Genomic DNA, 23,076 nt, shown 5'->3' on the forward strand with positions numbered 1-23,076 from the left:
CAATCAGTCTAGCAACCAGAGCAACTGCAAGGAGATTTTTGGTGCAGCACTGTATACCTCTTTGCAATCAAGTTCATCAAGGAGCTACCAGCAACCACTCAACAACTGGATTTAACATTTTGCTCTGATTCTTCCTTCCCATGATTATACTTTTAAACACAACTCTAAAACATAGACAAACAAATGAGAAGTGGCCCGATAACAGATGCAAAAAGTTGCTATGTATGTACCTTCATCTCTTTACCAATGTAATGAGTAATGACTGAATGTATTTATTTATCTAATTATATCAGGTGTTTACAGCATCCATGCATCATAAAGCGCTGAGAAGTGAACAGACAAATATGGTGACCCACTGATCATGAATGAGGTTCATCACTACTCTGTGATCAATCTAAATGGAAAGTGTGATATTTTAGGATATGTAAGCGCTTATGAAACATGAACTGCATCATCAAAAATACCCCTGTGTGTATATTTAAATCAGCACTTACAGTGCGCGTTGTCAAGGGTGTTGCATAAGGTGACTATTACACGTTGTTTTTTTCCCTTACTGATACACAATAGGCAATGTACTCTGTTCAAACACAATCCCTTTTCTCTGTAGATTTAAAAATAACATGCCATCCTCGCCCATTACATAACTCAATATCAGTCAGCACCAAGGTCGGCGGCGAGAGCTTTAAAACAGAAAAGAAGCGCGCAATTAGGTGTTTACCCCGGAAGCCTTTCCACTGCTGGCTACAGGAAAAAAAGTGTGTGCGAGAGTGTGAGAGGGACCTTCTGCTCTTGGGCTTCTTAGCAGCCTTTCCAGGTCAAACACCCAGTCTCCACAGCTTATTTATTCCAAACAGAACAGAACAGCAGGACTGAGTTATGGAAATACTTTGTGATCCAATATTGTCTTTAAAACTAGATCCAAACTTGTAATCTGTCGCAGCGGTAGGAAACATTAAGTTTGCTGGGATCCAGCTGGGTTGAAACCCATCAGTGTGCCGGATTGTTACCACTGCTGACGTGTGCAATCAGCAAAGAGACCTTAACGTCTACTTTAGTGGAAGGCAGGCTTAGACCCTTAGTAATAATAACGGGATGCATGCTTAGAATTATCATAAAAACACAGTACCATCACAAATTCCTCCAAAGAAAATTCCGCATACTCAACCAGTGGTCGGTTCAGACTTCACCATCGGGATTTTTAAACGGACCTCAATGAAATCCTGAGGTTGATAACAGCGGTTTCTGAACCTTAAATTACCTCAGCTAGAGATTCTGGTTAAAGAGATAAAAATGTCAGTTATGCTATGCATGTCTCCAGTCTCCAGTGGCTGGTCTGGCTGTAGGCCCGTGGGGTCTGGGGTGTAATCAGCTTACATATTTTGGACTGTTAGAATGAAGCAGGAAAGAGGGGGCTGGATACTTAAAGGGACAGATTGACTACTGATGTGACTACATTTATAGTCATAACAGTAGAAATGGCTTTAGGTAAGGTATTCAAATGCACAAGCACTATTTAAATGTCATGTTCTAAATATATTTATTAGAAATAAACGGCTCCACAGAAAACTCAAAGAAAGGAGGCTTATAATCTCAAACCTTTGATGTTGAACAAACCCTGACAATGGTGCCGACTGACTTTTTACAGTATGTAATAATTGCAGCACAGACATATAACAAGTTATTTATTACAAGCTAACTAACTGCTTAGTGAGACAATATAAGATAAAGCACTCAAAGACCTGAAGAAACTGAAATCTATGGGAGATAGAAGACTGTTTAAAAGCTTATTTGGGGAAAATTCAGTGAAGTCTCTATGCTGTGTTTATTAGAGTTGACTTGTGAGTATATAGATGCAGTTCATTTAGATAAATCACTTTACAATAACGGCCCAAATGTGATACCATGATGACTACCAAGTGGGGAGTAGGGATATCTTGATAACAGAAATTTAGTAGTTGAGACCAACAGAATTACACGATTCTTAATACCCAATTCAATACCACGGAACAACAAAACAAAACAAATATAGAATCTTACAAAAAAAAGCAATTCTGTAAACAAAAACAAAAAAAAAAAATCAACAACAGCTGAAAAAAGAAGTTGCTAATATTAGATTTTGTTGACAGGACACTGAATGAAATGTTTGGATGGTTGCCGAGTAGCCTACTATAGTTACTACAAGGCACAATGTTAGTTACATTAAATCAGGTTAAGTATTACACGTTAGCCATTGCAAACATTTGAGCCTATCCAACATCTAACAAAAATGGTTAGGTATATTTCAGAATTACACAAGAAGGATAATACTTTGGATGCTGTTAGTGTATTTAGACCATGTGTCGTTCAGTTTCTCAAGCCAGCCAAACTCGTATTTGTATGATCGTATTTTATAAATGTGAGTTTACATTTGTGAATTAGGTGTACTACAATTATGTTGCAGCAATCACAGCAGTATTAACAAATGTGACCAATGACCATTTTCTAACTCTCTCATATCAAAAGAAAGAACAGATAAACCAGCCCCAACTCCCGTTCCATCACATGTAAATCTAATACAAAATATATTCTTTTGTCTTTCTCTGTCTTTTACATTTTTAAAAACTGAGGTAAAACAAACTTTTGGCTCAAAAATAAAGAAATAAATCAAAAAACCACTGTGGAAACGTAAATGTCCGTTCGCTGTTAACAAAACCAAATATGAAATCTCTTCTTCAACGCCATAAAAATGTGTGTAACAGTTGCCAAAGCCACAACTGTGTGTGATGAAGAAAAGCATTAAAGTGCAATGCTTCAAAAGCGGCAGAGAGTTGGAGCAGAAAGAGTTTGAGCAGAGCTCCCCTCTGACTGATCACTGCAGACAACAAAGGGCTGGAGCCTCAGGGGCCACGCTTCAAGGAACAAGCCATCCTGAAAAAGTTCCCTTGACCCCCATCTGTGTGTGTGTGTGTGTGTGTGTGGAGGGTGTTTAGTGGGGATGGTAGGCACACAACAAAACCCTGTCAGGTCACATGACCAAGGCGGGGATCTATGGTGCTTTTCGATTGGATAGAAAGGGAAGTTATAGAACTAGGTCTATAGTCCCATTGTCGTGCGAGGTATGTGTTGGAGGAGGTGGAAGGCGTTGTAACACAGGGAGGAAACCAGCGCAGCATTTTTCATTCACAACCAAAAAAATCTAAACCCGCCTCCATCATAGAGTGACCTTGACTACTCTAGCAGAACACTGAGCGCATCCGAGCACCACTCTATCACACAACCCTCCCGCCCCTCGCTCTAGGTGGGCGCATTTCAGAGAAGCAAACAACCACGTAAACATTTTGCCTATTTTAAAACACTGACACGGTTGAGGTTATGAAACTGGCCTTCATTGAAAAAACAACCGACCAACCAAATTTAGGACAGGGAATAAGTTATAACAAGCTCCAGTTTCATGCTATGTTACCAATCAACCCTCGTTTCTGGAGGGCAAATCAATAACTCAGCTTTTCCAAATGCCAGCTAATCTAGCTCATTGAACCTGCCACTGAGGTCATAAAAAAATCCTAACAAAAGCATCAATTGGATAATTAAATTGCTTCCTGTCGTGTTAAAAAAATACCTTAAAAAGGTAAAACGTTCTTCAAAGTCAGTTCAACAAGGTCAGGCTAAAAGCAGTCTCTCAAATGTGCAGTTTAGCAATAATCAGCCCTGAAATTTGTGTTCCTAAAATGCTAAAATTATACACCAGACGGCAGGAAAGAAATGCACCGGACAAAAGGTTATTACGGAAAACATGCATACATAACCACAAGCTGGAGACAACAGACATCACACTTGTCTTTTATAGCCTCCTCTGTGAGGTTTCTCATTCATAAAACACAGACGGTAGTTATCTCTTCGCAGCTAAGTGAAAACTGCTCTTGACGGGTATTCATCTCTCAACAGGATTATCATTGCTCGTAAGGAAGGAAGTGTTGGTACGGCTTCTGTGTGCTAAACAGCAAACAGAAAAGACAGATGCTTTGGGAAGTTACGTGCACACTCAGGATCCTACGAAGCTGCAAAAACAGAGCACACGCACTGTTGCCGACCAGGCGTGAGCTAAGTGTACATCTCAGAATAGAGCAGAGGGGATTATGCAAGAACAATACAGTAGCTAAAGGCTTAGTTTCACTCATTTTGGAGAGAAAAGAGAGCGGCACTGCCCTAGAGCACGGGCAGTATGGCAATGTTATGCTAATTACTGTGAGTGTTAGTCTTAATGTGTCACACAGCCCACCTTGCCAACAGAAGCAACGAGGATAGATGAAGATACTGTAACCAGGAAATATAAGCACAACTTTAAACTGCTCATCTTTCTGCTACTATATTTTATTTTTGCTGCTTGAAAATGTGCAAAGTAGAATGTTCCGGTTGTTCTGAGGTTACTGACAACAACTACTTAATACCATGTATTGTATTTCAGTCTCACCATTCGCCAGCCATATTGGTATTATCTCTTGTGTGGGCAGTTTTATTTAAGGCAATGTCTACATTAACTTTGATTTCAATGGTCACCAGGACATTAAAAATACTGACCAGTGGTACCTCTCAGCCTCCTAGTAGATTCATGCATGGTATCAATTTCAAAATCCTACATTGCCTTGTTCTCAAGTTATTGCATTCACAAGGTTTTCAGAAAACTTGATCTACCTCCTTAACGTCAAGGTCACTGAGAATCAAACTTGTCCAAGAGTTTTAGTAGACACGCCTATGGTATCAATTTGAAACTCCTAAGTTGCTCTGTTCTTGAGTTATCGCATTCACAAACTTGGGTGTCCATGTCGCCCGCCTGCAAGACAGGGTGATGACAATACCCCAACAGCCTTTTACGGCTGAGGGATAAAAAAACCAAATGACTAGAATCTGATTTAAAGAAATAAAAGATGGTTCATTCTTTCCTCTGACCCTGCTTTCTAAATTATCTTAGAGCAAACTTTCTCTTCTATAACCCCTGTGGTTCAGGTAAGGGAGGGATTACATGTCCGTTTGCCTCCACACCACGTAGATTTCATCAGATGTTGAACGTGAGGGTCCGTGCAGATGTCTGCGTGTCCGTGTATGTTATTGTGACTGCGCACACTTCTCCGTGGAGAATTTATATTACAATGCACCAAGTACATATTTGCTCAAGGTGGCAGACTTCAAAGAAGTACAACAGGACTAATAACTACTCGGCCATCGGATCTCCAGCTCTTCTTGTCTGCAGCTGAGTAAAATTGAGGCCTTAGGCTGAAAAAGTATAACGGTGTAAAGTTCACTCGTTTATACTATATACGCAGACCGTGTAAAACACGGACGTAGCTTAAACCTGGATTTTATCTGAAGGACACTGGATGGCGACAGCTGTAGTTGCTACACGTCTTCTGGTCCCATAAAAGTCTATGGGGAAAAGACTTTCTGACTTGACCTCAGTAAGAACTTTCCTGCTGAGTTTATGGCCTCAGTCACGCATTTATATCATACTAAAAAACACTGACGGCTGCTAAGGCTACACTTCAGCCTTCTAGTAGATGTGGTATAAATTTGAAGATCCTCTGTAACTTCCGTCTTGACTTTTATTGGATTCAGAAGATTTAAAAAAAAAAAAAAACAGAAAAAAACCTCTGACCTTGACCTTGAGGCTGAGGTCACTGTGATTCAAACTCGTCTAAGATTTTTAATTTTGGTATGAATTTGAAAATCATCTCGTTCTCGAGTTATCGTGCTCACAAAGTTGAGTGTCCACGTCGCCCTCCCGCCCAGCAGAGTGATGATAATATATCAGCTTTTTATGGCTGAGGGGTAATAAAAAAATAGCTGCCTTGGATAACGACTTGCGATTGACAAGTTGTTAGCCAATGAGCAAGCAGTTTCACAGTCAGACCCGCCCCTCTCATCATCTTTTACACCGTCTATGGCTAAATGAGAAACAACTGCACCCATTTCATGTGCGCTTTAAAATATCTTTGGTTATATGCCTATGTTTGTTGTAAAACCATGACAAGAGAAACAGATTTATGAGTGGTCACTGAAAAATATAAAAAACAAAAAAATTACTTGTTGCATTTCATCATACACAAACAGGAGCGAACACACCATTCAAGCCCAGCTTTCAAATAAATCCTTTCATTTTTAGTGAATGTGTGCCTGAACAGCCACAGTTGAACAGCTCTGCACCTTAACACGCTGGTCCACAAGTTAGATCTGATGATATAACCATCCTATTCCTATTACTGTTGTTCACATACTGGAGTGTTTGACTGTGATGCTTTGAAAGGTGCTGGTGTTCTACATCTTTTTCAGCAGCAAAAGAAAAAAGCTGTCACAGCAGTGAGAGCATACGCTGACTTACAGAACCAAAACTAGTTGTGGACGCTTTGAACAACTCACCAGGTGGAGTGTGGCGAGGTAACAAACAACTGAACAAAAGGAGGACTGGCTGCCTTCTTATCTGGTGAGGTATGTTTGAGATGATTTCAGATTTAGGTTAACCATTTACAAAAAGACAGGAACTATAAAATTGCTCATACAGCATACTATTTAAAAAACTAACAAAAAAGGATACAGATATTAACAGTGTGATGAGAAAAGCATTACAGATATGACTACAGTCTTCAGGTTTTCAAATGAAAGGTTACTGTTAAGCTGATGACTAGAAAGCTCTTTCAGACCTGTTTTGTTACATATTATGAGCTTAACTCGCTCTGTTCACTGCACTGGCAGAGTTGGCATGTGCTCCATTGAATCAAATGGGATGTGAAGGACTGGGCATCCCGGGTCAGGGAATTTCCATTGCAAATGATTGCTGCTGAGCTGCTAAGGCAAGGCTTTCTTTTTGTTCGGCATTTAGACAAACATACAAACCGGGACTGCTTTCAGACGGTATTGTATCGGTGTCAGAGGGACCCACACAGATGCGCACACAGGAAGATGCTGGATGTTCTCCCTCAAACTCTAGACTACATTGTAAAGTTTTCCATGAAGCATTGATTGACTGTTATTGGGGGATGTTTGTGTTGTTCAAATGCAGAGTTCAGTGTTTGTGTGCATGACAACACACATACACACACACTGAACATTGCTCAGGTAGGATTTTTTTTTCCAGTTTCTAACAAATAATGCGAGTTTTCCTTGATTAAAGCTCATTTTGTTTTGACTTTTTACTCTTTAGTATTCAACACTGTTTTTTCTCTCTCTTGCCAACACACACAGACACATATTACTTCTATTTTTGTTTCCCGATTGTGAAAAGCCTGTCATGCCGTGCACCACAGTTTTGTCATTTACTGATGCAATGTGGGGATAAATTAGAAGCACTTGGTTTAATGGGTAAGAGCTGTTTGCTGCTCCCTAACAACTGCAGAACTGTTGCCATGCAAAAACAAGTTGACATGAAATTATGGATAAATGAATCATGCAGCACTTGGGTTACATTTCAGTCATTAGTATTTGCACCGATTTCACAACAGCAATATACATGGAAAATATCACGGGAATAGGCCAACTCTAAGTTCTTTGCTGAAGAAATATGGGAATAAAGAAATGCTAAAAAATAAAGCAAAAAGTTAATATAAGTCCTTTTAAGTCTGCACTATAGTGCAAAAAGTATTCCTTGATGTGAATATGAACTTGAGCGATGTCCCATTCTTGATATATAGGGTTTAATATGATGTTGGTCCACCCTTTACAACTGTAAAAGCTACAACTCTTCTAGGAATGCTTTAGAAGTGTTTATGGAAATTTTGGCTCATTCTTCCAGAAGGGAATTTGTGTGGTCAGACACTGATGGTGAACAAGAACGCCTGGTTTGCAGCCTCTGCTCTCATTAATCTCAAATGTGTTCTATCAGCTGGAGATCAGGACTCTGTGCAGGCCAGGCAAGTTCTTCCATACCAAACTCGCTCCCTAAACTGTTCCCACAAAATTGGGACCGTGAAATTATCCAAAATGTCTTGGTATGCTGAAGCATTAAGAGTTCCTTTCACTGAAACAAAGGGACCGAACCCAACTGCTAAAAAGCAACCCCACACCATACCCCCCCCCCCCCCCCCCCTCCACCAAACTTTACACTTGGCACAACGCAGCAAGAAAAGTACTGTTCTCCTGGCAACCACCAAACCCAGACTCGTCCATCAGATTGCGAGACAGAGAAGTGTGACTCATCACTCCAGACAACACGTCTCCGTCACCACAACAACCGACACTTTGCATTGCATTTGGTGATGTAACGTTTGGATGATTGGTCATGGAAACCGATTCCTTGAAGCTCTGTACACGTTCTTGAGCTAATCTGAAGCCTACGTGAAATTTGGAGGTTTGTAGTGATTGACTCTGCAATAAGTTGCCAGACCTCTGGGTCTACAACTTAGTGGATTAGTTGCCGAGATTCCCAATCACTTCCACTTTGTTATAATACCACGAACGCTTGACTGTCCAATATTTAGTAACAAGGAAATTCCACGACTGGACTTGTTGCACAGGTGGCATCCTATCACAGTACCATGCTGGATTTCACTGAGCTCCTGAGAACGACCCATTCTTTCACAAATGTTTGTAGAAGCAGTCTCCATGCCCAGGTGTTTGAGTTTATCCACCTGTGGCCACAGAAGTGATTGGAACACCTGAATTCAATTATTTGGATGGGTGACTGAATATTTTTGGCAATATAGTGTACTTTTCGTTTAGAGTTTACATTTCTGGATTTTAGCTCAGATCAAATAGTTCGTGTGTGTTTGCGCGCCCACGCGTTTGCAGAGTTAAATACAAGTCAGCTGCTGCCGCTCATCCCCCTTTAAAGATGAGGTCTTTGAACGCCAGACAAGAGCAGCAAATGAGAGCAGCACAAGCATATGCAGATGAACATGTGGAAGCTGACACAGATGTGAATGAGACATTCACTTTTTAACGTCTCTCATTTTACATAGAGCCTCAGCAGTATTAGCTGAGGTTTATGGAAATTTTTTATGCAATGCAGAGCACCGAGGAAAATGACTTGCAAAAGAAGTTTAAGGTCAACATGTAGTTAATATCCTGCATTAGTATATCCTAGGTCAGAAAAATAAAAAATAAAGAGCAATCCAACAAATGGAAGGGCATACAGGCCACTGAGCTCACTCTTACAACCAAAAGCTGAAGATTTTCTATTTGCTGTTAACTGAGAAATTTTAGCGCTAAAAGAGCCTTTTGTTCTTAAGGTTACTTAAGGTTCGACAGAGGGCCCAAGCGGGTCGTGCTGTGAGGGTGGCTGAGGGCGTTGACTGTAAATGTGTGAATGAATCTTAAGGAAGTTCTGAGGGTGCGTTTGGCAGCACATATTGCATACATACTGATTTTTAAAATGTATTTCTCCATCAATTGAGCGTTTTTATGCTTTCACAGTATTTATATAGCACCAAGGCACAAGACACCTAAACAACACAACTTCCTACCATGTGCATCCTACATAAAACAATTGCTCTTCCCCCGCTTGAACGTTGCTTCTCATCCCTGCACTGAACAAAAACCACTCTGTATCGTACTGTGACATTTCAGGGGAACTGATAATTTGGTCTGCAGCTGCTACAGTGTTGCACACTTAACTTCACAAGGTACATCTTCTAACGGAAACATGGTCTGCACTTAAACTAAAATCAATTGTATCAGAGGATTACCATCTCCACTGAAGCATGTAATAACCAAAGGGTCGTATTATCATCATAACTCAACAAATCATAATCCGCCGCTGCACCTTTAATGGCTTTTAAAAGTATGTCAAAGTCCAAGTTGTTGCCACCAGTCATATATTTAATGACTGTGCCCCTCCACCGAAGTGGCAGTTATTCTGCCCAGCTTTGAATGCACTATCCCCTGTTGGGTTGTAGCCTAGATTGAGATGTGCAAAAAGCCCGAGAACATTTGGGATTGATTCATGGCTATTTTTACTTGTCCTACTTGAAATAAATGGTTCAGATACTCACAGGAAGATGTCAGGCACTGAAAGGGCTTATTGAACTCATAAAAAAATATCACTGGAAAGCTAAATGGTGTTGGAAGAGGGTATGCTTCAGTGTAGAGGTTTCAAAGAGGGGGAAAAGGCACCTTTTAATAGTAGAGAACAATAAGCTATCCTCTATCCATTAGCCTGTTATTGAAAGACTGCTGGTATTCTGACGAGTGAAAATGAACACGTTGGAAAATGTTCATGCGAGCAAACGCACACACACAAACACACAGCCAGAGGGCTTTAATAAAAGGTGTGGTGAAGAAGACGTCTCATGTGACCTTGCACCTTGACAAACTCAGTCCACGCGTTAGCAGCGTTTCCAGCAGAAGCCACACACATGCAGAACTCCTCTCCACCAGAGCAAAAATTACTCCTCTTATTAAGACATAACTCTGGAGAGAACACAGGCCCTCAACAACACTCATTACCTTAGCATATAGCAAGCACGCCACTGTTCAGTGTTGCTGGCGCTACAATTATGTTAGCGCTGATGACTATCATCACAAGCATAATAAACGCTCTACGGGAACACTGGCATTATGGAAGATGTTTATAGGCTCTCCTGTGGAAATCTCTTGCCGCCATTGCCACTTCTCTGTTGCATAGAGTCACACACACCCTGCCTGCACACACACACACACACACACAGGCTGAGTGTAAAGCTAAACTGTGTATCTGGTCTAGGTGCTATGAAAGGATTCAGTCACTTCACACACCAGCCATCTACTTGCTGTGACTGGCACAAGTGAGTAGGAACAAAGGAGTCACTGTGGCTGTCACACACACTCCTCGTTACACTCACCCTTTGCCCTGCCAGCTGTCTCTTCATCCCCTCCCACTGTCCCCCAGCTGTGGCTATACATCAAGCAAACCTCAATTCCACACGCAAACACACCCAGAAGCACGCATCTCCTGGGTGGCTTCAGGACCTGGTCTGACCAAAACACTCTCTTCCTCCCTGCTGCGTGGTCACTGCCTATCTGCCACACTGAATGACTGACTGACCGCACTGTTGGGGGGCACAATGTTTTTAGCCATCCACCGACGGCTCATCAGCGTCACACCACTGCACACATCCACAACAATGAACTCATGTGTGCCACGGAAAACATGGTGAGGCTTATTTTTGAGAATATTTTCCACATGAGGCAGGTTTTTTTTGTTGCTTTTAAAGTCTCCAAGATGCTTGTTATTGTTCTCTCTCTTGCCTGCTAGACTTATTTCCCCAGCCACTTAGGGCGTACTACGCCCTTTAACCACAATGCCCTCCCCCCTCTCCTGACAGTTGCCCCGTGCCCCACCACTGGGCTCACCCTTTAATTTGTTAACCCCCAAGCTTTGCCCTAAGCTTCCCACTCTCCACCCCCTTCCTATTATTTATTTACCCCCCCACCCCACATCTTTTTTTAACCATATGCTACAACCATGCCCTCCCCTCAATATGTTTACCCAGTGACAGCCCTCAGCCTGGTCTGGTCAGTCACAAACCAGTGACAATGCCAGCTCAGCCTCCACCCTAGCAGTGCGGTGACTGGCCACGGCTAAAACACTTTCATCCTGTATGCATCCCCAGCCCAAGTCATACAAAAGCTATTCATTTGGGCTTCACCCATGCCCTATAATTGTCAAGCTATGTAGTAAAATTGAGGGGTGAGGGCTTTGCTTGTGGTACAGTGGCAGCAAAAGCAGAAATGAGGCTGAAGTCTGGCTATTTATAAACTGGGGCAAAGGATTCAGAGGTTCATGTTTGCCTTTTATGGGTTAATTGCTTGTAACCCACATTTTTGCGAAACAGAGACAGAAAAAGAAGGAAGAGGAAAGAGGGAAAGAAAAACACCAGTGGTGGGTATTCCACAGGCCAGGCTTTCATTGCTGTGGGTGCGATGTCATTGGAATGATGTAATCGGTGCATATCAAGCCCTCATACTGTACATCTTTTCACAGAGTGTATGGAAACAGACACGGTTTGTTTCAGCTGGTCAGGCTGCCCTGTAATTCACACTGAAAGCAAATTAATATCTGATAACATTGGGCTGTGGAGTTCTGTCTGTGCTTTTTGACCTTTGTCTACGTACTTTCTGTCAACAGGAAAAGGATCGGTTTACACGTGGATATCGACAGGAAGTGGCTCACCTTGTACCTTCTGTTCAGATGAGGCTTGTGCTATATAGTAGCTTTAAGAGCAAACCACAGTAGCTCTTCTTAACCCCAATGGGAAATCGCACTTTGCATGTAGCAAACCTTCACTGCTTTTACAGAGTGTCCTGCATCTGACAGTTCCCCTATTATTGTAAAACTGCCCTCGGTATTTCCTGTACCTTTCTTCTACTTTGCTGTCTGGGCTGGAAAATGCAGCTCGACAAGTCAAACATGCACACACACACACACACACACACACACCAAAAATACAAACACTGGGTGTTAAGCTTCCCCTCCAGACAACAAAAGAACAGACACAGCAACAAGCCCCGAAGGCAACATTAAACCCAGCTTGTCTGCCACTACAATACCCCTCTTCTTTCAATAGAGAGCCATGCTGTGACCAAGCGAGCTGAGCCGTATGTGTTATTCCTCACTTCGACATAGCAGGGTAAAAGATAAGGGCTGAGCGCACAGTCGACGTGTGACATCCACAGGAAATGGAAAACTCTGATGTGTGGCCAGCACAGACCAGCCAGGGTGACACGGGGTAAGACAGGTGGTTTGCAGATGGAGAATCTGAGCGAACCACAAACGGCAGAAGAATCCCGAGCTCATCACAATGATTCAGCCGAGTGTGAGAGCAACAAAAAAACACGGTGTTTATTCTCAGATGGCACGAAGAACTCGTGTCTATAGACACAACAGTGTGACTGGCAGAACTAACAAGAAGCAGAAACTCTGATAAGAACTAAACAGAAGACAAAATATTTGTCTCTGCCAAAGAAAACCATCTCCCACATGGGTGTCTTGACATAGGCATACTCTGCTTTTGACAATGATGCATTAATTTTGTTGTGAACTCAGCTGGCACTCTTATGCTGTACTAATTACTCAGCTCACGAGGCAAGAAAGAGACACACAGAGGCGTTTTTCACACGTATTTCTGATCAACTTAACAAACCTGGGCAGTTACGTAAAACTAATATGTCTTTGATAGTTTATTGAGGTGGGATGAGGCAAGTTTGGACCAAGCATCCATTAGCTTTCTGTCTTAACAGCCTCCACTAGTATCTACTCAGCTCAGCCTTGATGGTTTTCCATTAGGTGTTACTACCTGGTACCAGGTACCTTTTTAGTGCCTACTCGTCCGGGGTTACAAGCTAGCTGAGTTAAGCTGAAAATGTGACATCGTCAGACTGCGTGCCACTGATTGGCCAAAGATTGTCATTCCTGGATGAGTCACAATAGTGACTCCTTAACATGAATTAAAGCCGGCATCTTTGAAACCTGCAATGACGGAAATAGCTACACACAAAACAACACGGTGGTTCAAGGATGAGGCGTAGACGTTTTACAGCACGAATACCATCGATGTCCTCTATTGTTGTGTTTGTGTCACATACAAATGACGACACGAGACTTTTGGCAATAACGACCCCACGCACATTGAAATAGAAAACTGCCCAAAGAAAGTAGAGTCAAGTTGAACCGAGCCGAGGTACTATTGGAAAAGAGGTAAAAGAGCTTCACCATCTGACCTGATGCTCTTTGACAGCTCGACATCCCCCAGAGCGAGGCTTTGGGAGGGCTTCTTTTCGCTGTGGCTGTTTTCCAGATCAAATACCCTGCTTGAGATTTTTTCTTCCTTCTAACAAGCGATAACGTTGCCATCAGGGTGTGACAACTAATTATGGTTTGTTGTTTTCCCGGCTGCTTAGAGCCAACAGAAACTCACCTCAGGCTGCTACTGAGCTGTACAGTGGCAGCAAGAGAGATGACCAATGAGGCTTGGAGCAATGATGCCCTGACGAATGCTGCTGCTGGTCAGTGTGTGGGTAGTGAGGGTCAGAGACTGGGCAATATGGATATGTGGAGCTGTATAAATGGAGAAAACATGACGATAGAAGATAAAGACGCGTCAGAAACACTGATGAGAATGCTAGAAAAAGAGGAGGAATTAAAGTCTTTAGGCCAATACATCGTCTTCATTTGCGTAGCTCTCCACCTACATGCAGGATAGAGAGTGGGATGACACACATTTAACCAACACAAAGGCTATGGGGATGCACTTGCATGCAGTCCTGCAGTGAAAAGTTCAAGTAGTAATTGGGTAAAGGGTTGGCCTGAACTGGAAAGACATCAGTCTTACCAGAGTTCACCAAAAGGAGGAAGAAAGTCCCCCTCCTCTGCTGAAGCAGACATAAAGGACTACCACAAACATGAGCAATAGTGGCCTTTGTTTGTAGTTTTTCCACATATTTTTGAAACTGGTCCCGAGTACCAGCAAACTGCTTGAACAGGCAGATGTGCATCTGCAAAGCCCAGCCCAGCTCTAAATCAGAACCACTCTTTAAAAGAGCGACATAAAGATTGGGTATCCGAGGGATGCAACCACGAGAGGGTGAAATATCAGAATGCTCTGCTTCTCAAACGCTCTTGCGCGTTTTGATTTATTCAGAGAGCCAGAAGCAGCTCCAATATAAAGCAACATATCTTCAATCCAGCGCTTGTAGTTCCCGGGCTTGGAGAGAACGTGCGAGCTGGTGACCTTGGTATATTACGAGAGGCCCTCCACTCCTAAATCTCATCTCTGTAGATGTAGCCTTGACTTGTCTAATAGAAAACACTCCTGCTGCACTGACATCAGAGGCGTCAAGCCAGAGAGGGATAAAATTCACAATCTCGGCCCATACATTAATTATACTGTTCATTTAGCCAAGCGTTATCGCACCGTTCCCCTCACCTCTATTCTCACATTAACAGAAATAACCAGAAATGAAAAAGCTCGCAGCAGCAACAAGAAATATAGCAAGCACCCAGAAAGGCTAATACATGAAAATGTGTTCATATTTATGTGTTAAGGCTTGTGAGGCATAAACACCATTAAAAAAACTGCAGCTACTCATTTTAACAGTATCTTCCTCTTTTTTTTTGCTTTCCTTCAAAGCATTAAATTAAGTCTTAACAGAGTTGCTTTTAACCAATACATAAATCAAAGAAAATTCAGACTTTATAATAATTGCTCAAATTCACTTTTAGAAACAGAAGAACAATGAAGACAGATAAACCCACAAAAACACAACAACACTGGAGATGAAGGGTGAAATAGGTTTGCGGGTTTCTCACCTCAACTGTAATTCACTCTTCTACAAAAATGTAAGATTTTTAAAGGCCATTTTTGGGTAATTCCTTCAAGCAGGCTCTGCTGGATTTACAGAGAGTTCCCAAAGAAAACCAAGAGAGCCTCAAGCTCTTGTTAAATTTACTGAGGGACTCGTGAGGACTTCTCGGGACTTTGCTACCTTCTATCTCATCCAATAACTGCCGAGCTTAAAACGTGCAGCCCTGAAAAGCCGTTTTCCAACATGCCCGTAAACTTTTAACAACGTCACTTGACAAGCAGCACATGTGAGAATATTAAACGGTCTTTAACCTGCCAGCTTCTTAGGACGAAGTCTGTGTGACATGTAATTGCACCCTTGTGAGAACAGCACGGGTGAGTGGGCGTCCTTCCTCATGCACACTCTGTCCAGGTAGCACTCGTCCCTTTAAACCACAGTACTTCCACTAGTGGAAGTATCTCTGAAATGGTCATTTTATGGAGTTAAAGTGTAAAAATGGCTGAAGTAAAAAGTAAAATAATAGAAAACTTTGGTTTCTATCAATTTACTAAAAAATACTCTACTTATTGCAGCACATAACACTCTCAGACCCAGTAAAGGACCATTTAAAGAACTGTTAAACTCTATGCAGCAGAACTTAATGTTTTCCTTACATTACTTTACCGTAATAAAAACTCCCACCAGCACCAACAATGAAACAGAAGGGCCACAGTCAGTCTGGTCAGAAATTTGGGTTTGTTACGCTGCATGTGGAGTAGCATGGAGCCGCTAGCCTCAAGCAGACAGAGGTCTAAGAGGTTTAATACCAACCGAGTATCTAAATAATCCTCAGATTCCACGCAGTTCCCTCTCTATCCAAAAGGCCTTCATTTATGCTTTTTTTCCCCACTTACGCAATAGTTCTCCAAAACCAACGCTGACATTTGCAACTGGTGGGGCTCCAACTTTAAAGAGTTTACATCAGATGAAAGTCAAATAAATGCATCAATAATTTTTCGTTATTTTAGTACGATGAAGTGTTTGCCTTTTATGTGCAAGGCAAACAAGTTCATAAAAGTCTCTCTCTCGACTTCCACAAATCTAACATCAAAAGGATAATAAAAAATCAAAAGCACAGTTCGGGGAGAGCAGCGCTGAAAACTAGGGCACTTCCATCAATTCACGCTCACTTAAGATCCAAGTGGACAAGACACTTAGGGGTACGCTTAAGAACCTAAATCCTCAAGTTTTTATCACTGAGAACAAGAAATGCACTTCTTAGCTTGGTAACGGTCTTTATTTTTTTTAGTGGATAATAGTTTTTTTAACCATTAGGCAGGTCAAATTAGTGAGTAGTGGAGTAAATGTACAGTGGTGGATTGTCTTCAGTTTTTGCAGGCTGTCCAAATTGGTACCAAGGGCACCTACCGGCCAGATATACCTAAAGAGATTTACATTCCCAACTTTGATTCCTTTTAAATTACTGAGATCAGGACTCAGCAGTGACTTGTGTGTTCTTCAGTTAATGTTGGCACATCATATTTTTATGGATTGACAGAAAGAGGGAACAGAAGTATTGATACAACCATCGATATGTGGTCACCAGAAGACAGATTAGGTGGTGACCTGTAATATTAAACACCACCCAAAGGCCTCAGAGACACACGGGGGGGTGGGGGGTGGAAGCTATAATTAGTTTACAACATAATAAAACCTGGTTGAAGCACCTGGGTCATACTGACACACGAGCAGCTGTGAAAATGACACAGGCAAGCAGTGGAGAGAAATAAAAACTGACACAGCAGAGAATTTTGCAAATCTTTGCAGCACCTGTGCACACGTGCCATAATTCATGCACCGAGTGATGCTGAAAACACACAGCACGTGAGCACGATCCAACTACAGCAGGCCCTAATGCCTACTCACAGTCGGGCCATCTGAAAAAGTGGCCAGCTGTAAATGTAAAATCATCTCGAGCCTCTCGCACAGCTAAGTGGGGATATAGTAGACAGAGAGGCTATCTATTCGTTTATCCTACTGGGTCAGTAGGCTCTAAGCCTGAGAGCCTCTTAGCTAAGAGATGCTAAATACCACAAACACAGAGCAAGAGAGCTGGCTAACCTCTCACTCGGTATTTACAGAGCTCTGCGGCAGAACCACGGCTGGAATGCAGCGGGCAGAGCAAACATACAGAGGGATCCGTATGAGTTTCTGGGTCATCTAGGGCCGCTTCGTGCCACATGAAGTCTAGACTTGGACCGAAAAATTCACCGATGGATGGTCTACGCTTAAACTGATTCATATTCTGAGAATGGATGGGCTCGGTGCCCGAGGAGCAGGATATGTATAGTTACACAAGCCCAACCAAGGTTAAGGGTCAAAACGTACCCACGAGCATGTTGCCTTATGCAACCGCCAAGACATCACGGTTTGTCGTAAAAAACAATAAGACTCTCCATCAGTTTTTTCTCATTTACTCTCATCGAGTTGTTCGGCTCTGAACTTAGCCCGAAGCAACAATCAGTAAAGTAAAGAGCAGAACATGGCAGCAGTACCGATGAGATCTCTTCTCACCCATCTATGTGTGATTGGCTGTCTGGCACTTCCCCACTGCACCTTCAGTACCTACGTACTGTTTTAATTAACTTCATACCACAGGGAGCAATTATGCAAGGCAACATTCAACTAATTTGGAACTGCAAATTAATCTCCCCTGAAGCTGTACAATGACAGGCCTATCTATGACCAGTGGAAGCAAGGATAACAGCAAGGATTTCTTTTTAAAGAGACTTTTTTTTATAATAATAATGTTAAACGTCTATTAAAAAGGCATAGAAAGTTGTGAAGCTTTTTTAAGCTCAGTTCATATTACACAGCCACGCTAATATGATTTTGCTCTAAAACACATGATTTTTACTATATTTATCCTGCATTTCAGAACTCCCAAAACTGAGACCTTTGGAAATGCTACTTCCTTTGTTTCAGTTTGAGAACTCCAGGATAGAGTTTTACTGGCGTCACACAGAAGCAGAGAGTCTTTGGACAGAATGACAGAGACCGATGGGGTCTTAATAGTCAGTTTGTGTCCTGCATTTTCACGAGTTCATTGTACCTGAACGGCAGCTCACTGTAATAGACCGAGATTGCTTCTGAACAGGTGCTAAAAGCACTCGTGGGATAAAGATCGCTTCGGTTTTAAAAGCGTTGTTTTAGGAACAACTTGCATTTACGCGGTTGCAGCTTAAGATGAACAAGCAGTAAGCTCGGGATACATGAGGGAGAAAACAATTTACATACCTCGGCTTCCCTTGGGGAGCAACAACAGAGAGTGAAAAAGTAAAGGGGGGGGGGGGGGGGGCAACGTGAGAGTGCGCAGCTGAGAGGAAACTGCAAGAGACGGATTGCATGTGTGAGAAAGGAAGCATAAGCGAGGGAGCAAGCTAATAAGAAAAAGGCGAGGGGGGGTTGTCAGACGTGAGGAGTAGGAAATTAACAGGGTTGCACTTGAGGAGGTGGTGAGAAGATGCCAAACAGTAGGGAGCATCAAATGGGTACAGAGAAGGATCTCACATGTGATGCGAGTCAAAGAGGCAAGGGCAGGCACCCATCCTCTCCCCAAATGCCTCTCCATCTCAGCCTCTGTGTACTAATCTGATTTCCTGGATTATATTTCGGGATTAAAAAAAAAAAGAAGGCCCAAGTACTCAATTTTAATTCCATCAGTTTGTTTGGTGAGTCACTGCTGCCGCATTTCATCATCCAACTTTGTTTTGCTCTTGTGTTGCAACACTCCATTTCTGCTGCTGATTTTTAAAACCCTGCAGAGCTAAAGAAATATTTACTCGGCGAGGGGAGCTAACAAGAATAGAAGGTTTGCCGCGGCTGATAAAAACTTAAGCACACGAGTCCCTTGTGTGGACGTAAACCTGAAATATGACGCTGCTGGACTAACACGGTGAACCTCGCAGCCAGGGTGATGGGGCTACAGGTAGCGCTCTGTTCCCCAGTATGGCTCATAAATGGCCTTCTTTGAGTGGTAAAGCTGTGCCAGACCTCTGCTGAAAATCTGTAACTCACAGTCATAAGAAGTCACGGGGTGCACATATAGGGCAAAAGTGCAAAAAATGCATACAATAATATTCTTATGGACATTATTACTGGAAAAACGACTCCACTGAATCCCTTCTGGTCAAGTTCTGCATCTCCAGTGTAACGACTGCGTGTGTCCCAGTGCTTTTGCTTCTAGGCTACAATCTCGCCATGACACAATGATGCCAACATGCTTGCGGTTCCATTACAACAGGGACATCTTTGGCGGCTAACGGGGCGTATAAACGAGCTCTCACTCTGCCAGAAGTTGCCCAGAGGAGCAGAGGGTCCGAACGCAGACAACAGCGCAGACCCAGGGCTGCACGATGACTGATGCGACGAGGACAGCGCCGAGACACGCCGAGCTGTCTGCTGTTGAGGTCTTTTTAGAACAGCTACAGATTGAAGTGAGGGAGGAATAATGAAACGGTGGTTACAAAAGTGGGATTCGTGGCATCAAATTGGTAGATTTTCTCATCTTCAGCATGGATTCCATCCACCTCATCTTATCTCACAGGTTTAAAAGCATTGTCAGGGAAGCATTATGGAGCTGTTTCTCGTTTCACTGCAGGGAAAACACAGTGCGATGGATTTGTAGCTGCACATCGGAATCAAGTCACAGCGATCATGTTACAGGAGTTTTTTTTCAGATTTAACATCCATTACACCCCTATAGCCTATGGATTCTGAGTCTGTTTTTCACTGATTTCTACCTATTCGTCGTGTACTCTCAATCACAGCATGAGGCGTTGAGATAATAATCACTCCAATCCACACATATCTGCTTATGAATTTATAGAATCTGCAGACAAGAGACAAGATTTCAGTGCCAGAAGCTTTTTCTTTTTTGGGGTTTGGCTGCAAACAGTAAACAATCTGTAGGGAGAACTAAAAAAAATAAATACATGTACCGGAAGAATCAAAGTCACAAAATCATCAGATCTCCTTTAATTGGCATTTAGGCTTTTAATTACTTTGAGTAATGCATTTGGATCCGTTATTAGATTATGACCACCGCACACAACAGGAAGCTTTGGGTCCAATACGTCCAGATATCCGCCGGCTACGCTGGAAGAACATTTGATATCATATTTTAATGAAATCAAAATTGATATACATCTCACATTAGCTGATCTACTCCACAGTCTTTCCTCGTAAGAGCAATTTGGAGACGTAATGCTTGGGAATGATGCACCCAGCCCCGTGTTGTTTATCTACAATATTAACATACTTTCTGCGGTAATGAAGAAGAAGGGGAGCTACTTAGGGCCAAATCTTTGCAAACAGAGGTCTAATGTGGTCTAACGTCTTGTTTCTTTCCACATGAGTAAGGCAGGAAAACAAAGCAGAAGTTTATTAAATCAGCAATGATGAAAAACCGATTAACTACTGTCTTTCTACCCAAAGAGATTGGATATCCAGCCAGTGCAATGGGAGGAGTGACAACAGATTCTTCTTCTTCATTTTTTTTTGTTTGGTTTTTTTTTGAGGGACAAGACTAATCAGAAGTTTGGGAAACAACACTCAATAAAACGCATTGATTTGAGTGGGAGGTCAGGTGAAAACCCACCGGAAGTGAAAAGAGAGAAGTGAAGAAGACCGCTTTAAAGGCTGTCAGTGAATCTCATGTTGGTATCGCAGGTTCTGATCCGTTTTGAGGATAGCAGAGAGCTTCTGCGTGCATCAGAGGCTGTCCGGCTTCTTCTCTCCCTCCTCTTGCCTAATCACAGGCCCGCGGTGTGGCCAGCGTGCAGGGCTGGAGTTACACACCGCGCACAATTAAAGCAGCTCTTTAATTAGGGGGGGGGGGAGAGAAAACGTACAGCTTTTTCTTCTTGTTCTTCTTTTCTTTTGCATTTAGCCATCAGCAGCATGCACTTCCATCACACAAGCCGGGAAAAGCAGAGACCTCTGCTGCTTCTTGGCTGTATATCTGCAGCAAACACGCAACTTGCAGCGTTGCTGTGCACTTGTTTCAAAAAAGGGGAAAACAAGAAACTAAACCGAGGACAAAGCCTGGATTTACTGGCACTTTCATTTATGCATCGCAGTTCAACATGCATGTTAGAGAGAGAGAGAGCAGTGATGCTTTAAAAAAAAGAAAATCAGAAAGAGCATGTCAATAAAATAACAGCGCCCGGAGCCGCTGTGAGGCCACCGAAAACAAAGTAGCGACAGGCAGGAGGAGAGAGCCGTGAGCGCAGGCACACTCGCTGCCTCGCTTCGGTGTAACGCACAGACACTCGGGCACACCGTGGCGAGAGCGCAGCGAACACACAAAAACACTGCGAGCCCCCCCCCCCAGGAACATTTAGCGCCACAACTCGAAGGAAGTGAGACGGAATTTCAGCAACAACAACATTTCTGCAGGAAGAGGGAAACAAGGCTTTCACCAACCTGACGACGCGAGGACGCTTCTTCCACTAAAAGGCGCCGATGTCCGGAGTTGTGTGTTGTGAGTGAGAGAGAGAGAGTGTGTGTGTGTCCGTGTGTGAGAGCGTGTCACTCACTGGTGTTTCCTCTCCCTCTCTCTCTCTCTCCCTCCTCTGCCGTAGAGATAGTGCTGATGTTTCCACTTCCTCTTTTCTTCTGCCGTCTGCTGGCTGGCTTGTGTTGCCAAACAGAGGATGCACGAATGCACGACAGCAGCAGAACTCAAGCATTCAGTGGTTAACAGGAGGAAGGGGATTTTTTAGTAATTGTTAATTTTTTTACAGGATGGAAAATCGTCATTTCACTATTTTAGCCCCAAAGCTCAGCTGTTTGGTAAATAACAGTTTTAAGTCCAGTGCCAACATACAGAAAGGGAAATGAAAACTTTATTCTTGTTTTACAGAGTATTTCTGAGTGGAAACCTTCACTCTGTAAAAGTAATCCTCTCCTCATCCCCCCCTGTCAATTTATTTACCTAAACATGTAGTGAGGGAGTGTGTGGTGACAGTGGTGTGTATGGGTGTGTGTAGGTGTAGTGTGTTGGATAAGGATGCAAGAGCAAAATCACCTAACAGGAATATCACAGAAATGTGGAAGCTGAGGAAACAGGAAGCATCTTTTCTTATGTGTCCTTCAATATATGTGCTGTAAAGATCAATTTATCATCCCAAAAGCATTTGATATCAGTGTTGGATTAGATTAATTGCCAGATAAGCAAGAAGATGACCATCCCAGTTTGATTTTTGTTCATCGGTTATAACATTCTTGCACAGTAAAGCACACTTTCTGAGAAAATGACAACAAATGGTGTGTATTTGATGTATTTTCTTCTTCTCTAATTTATGTTTGTTACTGTTTGTTTATATTCCTACAAGCAGGGCAATCAAAAATAACATTAAAACCCAATATGGCTCACGTGTAAAATCATGTGTAGGCTATCTGGCAGTTATTAAAAAGAGTAAAAAAAAAAAAAAAACAGGCTGGAAGAAAACACTGATTAGAGAAGAAAAGAGCAGAAGACAATAGTCTGTGTTACATCATATACTTAAATGTTACTTCATGCTCTCGCTGATTTTCCCTGATGTCTTTCGGTAACTACGATCCTTAAAAAAACACATCATTTTTGATAAAGAAGGGACTGTCTCCTCAAGAGAACTAAATGTACTTTGCAGTTCATCATTAATGACTTTGCACAGAGAATTTACAAGGCTGAAAATAAATACGCGCTTATTTTTCAGCTGAGAATAAAAAAATGAAATATTAGAAAGGACTTCTGCCTCCCCGAGTGAGCCTACACCAACATGTCAAATGGTGGGCCTGTTACAGCAA

At 42.4% G+C, this 23,076-nt stretch overlaps 1 protein-coding gene across 4 annotated transcripts in view; it reads right to left on the reverse strand.

Moving 5' to 3' along the window:
- Positions 1–21,864, reverse strand: part of elmo1 (engulfment and cell motility 1 (ced-12 homolog, C. elegans)) — a 100,396-nt gene extending 78,532 nt beyond the window's left edge. For 2 of the 4 annotated variants that reach the window (XM_087834578.1, XM_087834574.1), the window contains exon 1: positions 21,712–21,863. The gene's annotated coding sequence lies outside the window, so the exon portion shown is untranslated. Of the gene's footprint in view, positions 1–21,711 lie in introns of all 4 variants that reach the window. The other 2 variants (XM_087834576.1, XM_087834577.1) reach the window with 2 other exon arrangements.
- Positions 21,865–23,076: the final 1,212 nt, after the last annotated feature.

Source organism: Neolamprologus brichardi, chromosome 22 (assembly GCF_056152115.1).
Source record: "Neolamprologus brichardi isolate AB-2024 chromosome 22, ASM5615211v1, whole genome shotgun sequence".
Taxonomy (NCBI): domain Eukaryota; kingdom Metazoa; phylum Chordata; class Actinopteri; order Cichliformes; family Cichlidae; genus Neolamprologus; species Neolamprologus brichardi.